Below are 7,954 nucleotides of genomic sequence, written 5' to 3' on the forward strand. Positions count from 1 at the left end.
TGGTCCTCAGTCAGCAGTTGAAGTAGAGGTAAGCTTCAGCTCCCTACTGGCATGTACATGGACCTGAGAACTCATGGTGAGATAGCTTTCACACCACCACACAACCAAACTACCTAGTGTGCGATCATGGTGAAGAAATAATCCAAAGAGGAATTTTTCAAGCACCAAGCTTCCTTGCAGAAGGGGTGGCATAAGGAAGGGCAATGATGAACCGCTAACACCGGGAGAGAAGACACTATTTGAATCCATTAACACCCTGCACTCTGCCCTTGATGCCAACGGTGGAGTAATTGAACACGCTGTAAAAATATAGGGACTAAATCACAGGCTTTCCATGAAGGTATTAAGGGGGTTGCACAAGATGTAGCTGAGATTGGGGCCAAATGTTGAAAGTTGGACCAGTGGCAAGAAATATTTGAGACCTTTAGGACAGTGCTAGATTCCAATGATGCACACTTGTAAACATCATTGGAATCAAGGACTTGATGCAGACTTTGTGGCAATGACACTGATGGATCGGAAATTTGGGCTGAATCGGGATGAGCTGACGGATCAGTTCACCAGTGGAGGACCAATATGGGGAAGCACCCTGAAGTCCCAGTGACTTTTCCTGAGTCGTGGAATGAAGGGAAGTCACATTTCGACTTCTTGGATTTCGACTTACCTGAGAACTTGGAAAGGGGAAAAGACTTCTCTCGAGAACGGCCTCCAGAGCGAGAATGCATCCACATCCCCAACTTCGAGCAAGACCGGCCTTTGTAGGCTTTCTGATGATGGCAGATGGAGATTAGCCTCCTGGTCTTTTACAGCCTTTGGGTTCATCCCAGGGCACGCCTAGCATAACTTGGAATATTATAACAAATCCATACACCAGAGATAAACTTAGCGAGGATCTGCCACAGACATCTGTTTGGGAGAGTGCCTTCAGGGTTTCAGTCCTGTAGTTTTGAGAGCAGACATAGCCCTTGCACACTGTGAATAGTTTTGGAAATGTTCCCCTCAGTGACTGAGAAAATGATGGAGCTAGCTTTGGATCTGCGACCGAAGGTGCAGAAAGAAAGGAGCTGATGCCAGTGCTGAAGGGTGGTAGCTATATGTGGCGTCAGTGTCATTTTCAAGGCGAGACAGAGTCAACGCCGCCTACTGGTGAACATGAGAATTGGGGAGAAAATTCTCCAGTTCCAGTCTGGCACCTGAAGAGTATTCACAAGGTGAGGAATCTGCAGTTAGAACTATCTATCAGAAAGCATGATGTCATCAAGGTTCATTGCTGAGAGCCAGCTTGTACTTATGGTATGGTTCAGCTTGAAGCATGCCTTACAAAGTCATGATTGAATTATATGAGGCAGCGCTTTAGATCACCTATTCCATCCCCTAAATAGACCTTGAGATACAGTTGAGTGTCATTCTCAGACTGGATGTTTTCAACCTAATTGTCAGCTACTATGACACCAAGAAACTCCATGTCAGGGCTCAAAATCACTAGCAAGACGATAGAGCTTTGGGGAGGGCCACAGGACAGGGAGATGGGCTCAAATTTGAAGGGACTCATCCGAAGGAGCGGGACCTATTCTTAAATTTAGGTGAGAAAAATTGCAGGCTGATGCCTTCAAAGGCCAGTTTAGATACCAAGGAGTTTAGCAGAGCTCACAAGCAAATGAGTTGCAAGATTCACAGAGATAAATCAGAAAGAAGTAATAGAAGTTGAGTTTGACAGTGATCTGTAATGCAACAACAGCGGCTGGAAACATACTGTCCTTGTAGTATATTGCAGCCTCAGGGCAGACTGGTAGTCCAGCCGTCCTCTTTTGAGTGAGGCTTTAAGGATGTTGAATAATGAAATCTGAGCTCCACAAGCTGTTTATTAACCATAGGTTGAGGCCATTTTTCTATAAGGATGCAGGGAGCACCAATGGTAATTCATTTGAATGTTGCAGGATATATTATAGTGGTGATGCCAGGTACTATTGTGTTGTCTTTATGCTGTTGGGTTTTATTGGTCTTACCAATGGAAAAGTTGTTGATTGACACTTTTCTTTTAAATGTTCTAATAGTGGATTAAGCAATGGGATAATTAAGTTGCAGATGATTTTGAAGAGCACCAATTCAGATGGAATGACCAATGGCAAATTTTCACCAAGGGAAGTGGAAATAACAACACATGCCTTTTGACCACCATGATTGCATGAGAAGTGACACTATAAGATCTTTACATGAGATCATTTTTTTTCTCCCAGAGAGGAGCATACAAACAAAAACATTATGATAATACCAAAACGCACAGAGGTTGGCATGTCGGCATATCTTACACTTAAATACAGCACTTCATCCATAAATTTCATTTATATATTAATTATATAGCAATTGGGTATATAAAAAAAGAGAGGAAAGGTCTGCATAGATATGGATCCGTGTATAAATAGGATATAAAATACCCTCTATTTCATATCCTCCCTGATTGTTTTCCAACTTTAGTGAATGGATAATTTGGGATCTCCTATGTACTAGAGACAAGCCAATCTCTCATGTTGTGATCATTGCTCATCCAGCCCGACATAGGAGACCAGATCTTTTAGCCCCATTTCCTAGCCAGTTGCCCCTTACAATTATATAGGGTTCGTTCTTGATTGTAAATGGATAACAATCTGGCAAGCCAGGTATGGAACGAGGGGGGTTCTGGGTCCTTCCATCTTGCTGCAATTAACAGTCTAGTGACTGCAACTGATATAAAGACAAAATTAATTGGTCTGAGTCGTGTCTAGTCTACTACAATTGTCATAGCCCAGTACCACCAAGGGAGGACTAAGACAGATCCTTCTCCCAAAATGTCTCTAGGCCGTTTTTACGGGGCAGCAGCTTGTTACAGCTATAAAACATATGAACCAACTCGGCCAGGCCAACCCCGCACCTAGGGCACTTATCGTCCTCCCTTTTTGCCCACCCAAATAATTTGGCTGGCGTGAAGTATAGGCTGAATATTGTCTTATAATGCTGCACCTTCAAATTGGCTTATAGAAGGGTCTTTGAGGCTATTCCTAATGCCATGTCTAAATCAGCATCTGCATCACCCAGTTTCTTGGCCCAGTTTGTTTCAATCTTCTCGAGATCACCTGGCACACTACTGAGCAAGATATTATAGATGTTTCTTATCTTGCAGTCCATATGGTCAATTACCTCCAGAAGGGGAATTTTTCCAGGGGCGCATGCACCCTGTATTTATTGAAGAATTAATTTACTTGTAGATATTTAAAATATGAGCTATCAGGTATACCAAAATCCTGCTGTAAATGTGAGAAAGAGCATAGTTATCCTGATGAAAAAATATCCCCAATCTTTATGAGGCCCTGTTGCTCCCATTGCCTTCCCATTACATCATATTTATTTATTTATTTATTTTTTAAACTTATATGGCGCAACAGCTACCCAAAAAGGGTTTCCCGGCGCCTAAGAGCACAGCATCATGGATGAAGTAATATAGCAGAGGTCGATCAAGGTTACTGATCGAACAACCAGGTCTTTATCTCTTTACAGAACCTGGAGAGACTTCCCTCCTTTCGTATGTGAAGTGGTAGTGAGTTCTAGATGGTGGGACCCTGATGGGCAAAGGATCTTCCTCCCATCCTGGAGAGCTTGAATCTAGGTACACAGAACTTTTCAGCTGATTGAGACCGTAGGTTTCTTGTTGGGATATAGGGATGAGCTAGTGTCTGTAGAAGAGAGAAGGGAAAAGCGCAGATCACCATAGTTGTGTATATCTGCCATAATTGGAGATCTTCGTAAACTTTCACATTTTTCCCCAGATTTTCCAGGCATTAACTATGATTTTGAATCGTACCTTCTTGAAATAGCTAGGCTCTAGTTGACAAAGCAGCATTCCACCTGCCGCCTTCACAACTGCGAGTTCATAGATGGTTGGAGCAATCCTAGGACATTCTAGGCCTTTGCTAGCCTTCTTTTAAAAAAACAATATGCTCATCTGTTGTAATAGAGCCGACCAATGACAGAGCGTGAGACTAGGAGCAGCCCATCCACCACGTTCTTGAGGGAGAGTGAGGAATTTTAGGGAGCGCCTAACTTTCCCGTATTGCCATATGAAATTTATAAAAATAGAATCCTATGCCTTCAATATAGATCCTTCGGTCTCTATGGACAAAAATCTAAATAAATATATTTTTGGTAGCATTACCATCTTGAGAATATTGATCCTACCAATTATTGACAAATATAGTCCATTCATACGCCTTAGATCGGAGGAGACTTTCGTAACCAGAGGATTGTAGTAAATCTGGCTGATTGTATCTACCTTCAGGTTAATCTTAACACCCATATATGTGGCTGTGCCCACTCGCTGAGTATCCTGGCAGCCGATGTTCTCTGTACATATTATCTGAATTTTTCCTTTATTCAGTAAATATCCCGAACCACATCCATATTCCCCAAGCATTGCTTCAACCTCTTTTATTGCACTTTCAGAATCAGTTGTTATTATGGCAATGTCGTCTGCATATGCTAATACCTTCGTTTCATAGCCGTTCATGATAAGTGTTTTTATTTTCTGGTTATGTTAAATATGCTCTATAAATGGATTAATATAGAGGGCAAAACAAATAGGGGAACGGGGACATCCCTGTCTTGTTCATCTAGCAACCTTTATGTTACCCAGTTCTTTGCCCATTAATTGAAGTCTAGCATACGGGTCTACATACACTGCCTTAATAGCAGTGATCATTCAAGGACCAAATCTCTTTGCTTGTAATGTCCCCCATAGATATTTCCATATCACCCGATCTAATGCTTTTTTGGCATCGAGAAGGATCAAAGCCATCTGGCTCCCAGTTTCTTCAGCATTATCAAATAATGATATAGCCCACCTAATATATGGTCGGTTGTGCCTCTTCCTGGTATAAAACCATGTTGCCATGATGTAACCAGATGGTCTATGATCCTCCATAGATGAACCGCCAACATTTTTGAATATATTTTGGCATCCGTATTTAACAGAGAATAGGTTGATACGAGGTAGGACTATCCGAAGGTTTGTCCTTCTTAGTGAAGATAACAGAGTGAGTTGTACCGCAAGCCAATGGCACGGAACTCATTGTTGAGATTCGATAGCCCGCATCCAAAGTCGCTTCGTGAAAACTTGCCGTATGGTCAGTTTTTACGAATACGGAGAAACTGTTCGACCCTACAGAAATTCGAAGAACATTCGACGAATCGGACGAGCCAATTACAAGAAAAGAAATACGCTAGAAGACTCATCAGAAGAGCTAAGAAACAAGCTCACAACAATAACCTTGAAGCTTTGATTGAAGGACCGATACCAAAAACTCCTATGGAGAGGCTGACTTTCGTGCACACTTTCAGCGTTCTCACTAACAAGATCCAGAAAAGTATTAGGAAACACTAGCGTATCCTTAACTCATGCTCATACAAAATAGTGTTACCTTTATTCCCATTGAAGAGGAGCACGAACCTGAAAGATAAACTAGTACACACACGTCCAGTAGGTGCACCACAAGAGAAGGAAGTCACGTTATGGAATCTCCCCAAAGTCCAGGGTCACTCGCCTTGTGGCTCTTGTGGAGTATGTGCACAGACAGAACACTCAAAAACCATCAATATAGGGAGTGCAAAACCATGGGTACAGAAAACCTTTACCAACTGCAACAGTGACAATCTTATTTATTTGATCACTTGTCCCTGTCATTACAGGTACGTAGGAATGACTACACGAAAAGTCAAGTTGCGTATGCTGGAACATTATAGCACGTTCCGCTGTAAAAAATCTATAACAAGGCTAACAAAACATTTCGTTGACAGCAACCACAAATCAGAAGATTTTGGGTGGACTGTCTTAGAAAAAACGTTCATTCCATCTAATATTTCTAATATTAGCGATATATCCACTTTTTTGTTTCAAAAGGAACAACAATGGATATTCAGATTGTCCAGTGACACCTCCGGCCTCAACGATGCCATTCCGTGGACATATCTCACCCAGAAGTAAATAAAGGTTTTTTCGGGGTATAGTACCCCGTCAGAGAAACTGTCATATATGAGAGAATGCATAGACTATATGTCGTCTGATACAGAGAATCGTTCATCATATGGCACCAGATAGTATGCATCTATCAAAGATGGAGGCTAGTTGAACAACACGGCTGTATAGCATCTGTATTTTTACACGAAAGCATGCTTTTAGACAGGATAGCATGTTAAGATCAAATTAAGAGTCACCTCTATTGTCATCTAGACCAGCATTGGTTTAGTATTTACAAAAACACTTCTGTTAATGCTTAGTGTACTGACAGAACAGGACTGATTTAGACACATTTTGGTATAAACAAGACATCTTATTACAAAGACAGCACTATACAAATATGTTATTACGTACATTGCATGCCGAGCAACGCCTAGACTTTCAAATTATAACATTATCACATAGGCGCTGGCTATATTATAAAGGATCTGGCCTCTAATGTCGTCTACCACCAGTATTTTGGCTACATGAATACGCTACTTAGTATACAGAACGCTTAGTTATTATGTATTAGTTTTTGTCATCTCTCTTACTTATGGACGCCTGCTCTGTATGATAGTATTGTTGTAAGGGTGCTCACCTATCCACGTGCTGCCGAATATGGTGTAATAAGGATAGAATTGTAATTCCTATACTGGTACACCAGTATATGCGCTGTTTAAATATGGTGCAATAAAGATCGATTCCCTAATTGGAACTACATCTCCCGACATACCTGTCGCGGTCTGTAGTCTTCCTACTATGACGGTGGTTTACAAGCGCCTCCAAGGTACCTGGGGAATAATGTTGTACCACTACGCTTAAAGGACTCTCGGACACTCACGTTCCTAGCATTGCTTAATACGGTGCAATAAGGATCGAATTGAAATTCCTACACTGAAGCATCAATATGTGCGCTGTCTAAACATGGTGTAATAAAGATCGTATCGAAATTCCCCAATCGGAACTACATTTCTAGACATATTTGCCGTGGTCTGTAGTTTTCCAAGTATGACGTCGTTCACCAATCAGAACAACATTTCCCGACATGTTTGCAGTGGTCTGTAGTTTTCCTAGTATGACAGCATTTACTAGCACCGCCGAGGCAATTAGGAACAGGTGTGTTGCCACGTTTAAAAGATCCTCGGCTACCCCCGTTCGGTACCTCCACCCCGGCTGGGACTAGGCAGAGGGGTACCGACGGAGATGTAAGGAAGAACGACTTTCACGGGTTGGGCGTTTGTGTGATTGCTTATGGCTTTCTTGTACGGGCTTTCTTGAAGCCCTTGAATTGCTCTGCATCTATAGTTAGAGTTTATAGTGCGCGTGATACGCATATGATATCTCTACAGAGATCCGCGCTATTCTGTTATGTTGTTTTAACATCTATAAACACTTACAGAATTAGGCTGGACCAATACCAAGTAGAATGAGGAACTTTGGTTATTGGGATTGTGGCACATATAGCGGGCAGATAGTATTAGTGCAATCTTCGAACGCTATCATAGAGCGTTTTCTACACTGGCCTCGGTTTACTTGGCTGTGGCTGTGGGGTTCACTGATGGTCACAACAGCAAGGTTCATGGATAGATATATGTTTCAATGGTAGTGAACACAACTATTGATTAGAAACATTAAGCCGTTTTTTTATTCTGCCATTGATGATGGCTTTCTCACAAATTTAAATATGTGTTGAGATGATGGTGTCTATAAATTTGTTGTATGAACCATAATTTTTTTTCAGAGCGTGGCCTCAAATTACCCCAGCTGGCGCCGAGTGAGGTGAAGTCCACCCTTGGGGCCGCAATGGTAAGTACTGGTTTTACCATTGTTTTGATATAGACTCAGTGTGTTATGAAGTAAAACTGTTATAGATATATTATTATTGTAAATATTCCTCTTACAGATGTCGTAATACATCATGTCGCCAAG

Source organism: Lissotriton vulgaris, chromosome 7, assembly GCF_964263255.1.
Source record: "Lissotriton vulgaris chromosome 7, aLisVul1.2, whole genome shotgun sequence".
In the NCBI taxonomy this organism is placed as follows: domain Eukaryota; kingdom Metazoa; phylum Chordata; class Amphibia; order Caudata; family Salamandridae; genus Lissotriton; species Lissotriton vulgaris.